The sequence below is a fragment of the Triticum dicoccoides genome, chromosome 2B (assembly GCF_002162155.2).
Source record: "Triticum dicoccoides isolate Atlit2015 ecotype Zavitan chromosome 2B, WEW_v2.0, whole genome shotgun sequence".
In the NCBI taxonomy this organism is placed as follows: Eukaryota; Viridiplantae; Streptophyta; class Magnoliopsida; order Poales; family Poaceae; genus Triticum; species Triticum dicoccoides.
In genome coordinates, this window is record NC_041383.1 from 413102011 (window position 1) to 413103135 (window position 1125).

Here is a 1125-nt window from a genome sequence, read left to right on the forward strand (position 1 = left end):
ACGGAGACGTGCCGCTAACACATGCTATAAATAATAGGCATTGCTAAATCTCGGTAGACTGAGACTTAATCGGTATATACTATATTTATAAGATCATACGTGGAGATTCATATTTTTTATAATTTTTTCTTCTTTTTAATATGTTGTGTCACTTATTAAGTCTCAGACGACTGAGGTCTAACCACACCCATAAAATATAAGATCATTTTTTACAGAGGGAATAGTATTTTGTTGACGAAGAAGAGAGGAGTCCCACGGTATGCACAGGGTGCGTCGTACCACTTCGTTGTGCCGTGAAATTTCCGCTGTTTGGCGTCGCAGTGGATTGCCGCTCCAGTTTGATGTAGCGTCTATTTTTCTCCTTCTCAGTTGTACTCCTACAACTGATGCTGAAACCAGTTGAACCAGCGGCACCGAGTGAACGCCCCGTCGTTTTTCTAATAGAAGGAATATATTACGCCATCATCGAGTAGCTTTGCGGATGCACCCAACCAAAGTACATCAAAAAAGGCCAACATACAATTCCAACAAACAACACTAACATGCATCAACGATGGCAACCATGGGTAATATAATAGATGCTCCAACAACGACGAACGACATACAAATGTTGTTGTGCCTTGACCCGACGATTAAGGCCAGATCGTGGGTTTTCAGCTCCGAAATCAGTCTGGATAAACTTTATGCAATTTCTTCAACAGAGAAACATCACGCACACTATTGTCACGTCTGACTAATGAAGGTCGTATTTAGAGTTTTAACCCTGAACCTCAATCTCCAGCACTCAAAGAGCACAACCTAGTGACATCGCCATGTACTATCACCACATGTCGACCCATCATCACAAAGCCGCGCATGGGCATAGTAATGATAAGGGCCTAGCCACACAATTAGGACCATGTCCACGCGATACAGTACATTGTAATAGCCCAAGATTAGCACTTTCCTTAGAAATTAATTGTGCATCATGATCATCGCATAAGAATTTCATGAGCATCATTTCATTTTATTTGGAAATGAATATTTAATTAACCCTCAAAATATTTCAAAAGGAAAAATGCTAAAATTAATGCCAAATGTGGAACGTACATTTTTAAACCCTAGATAATCTACGTAGAGCCACTT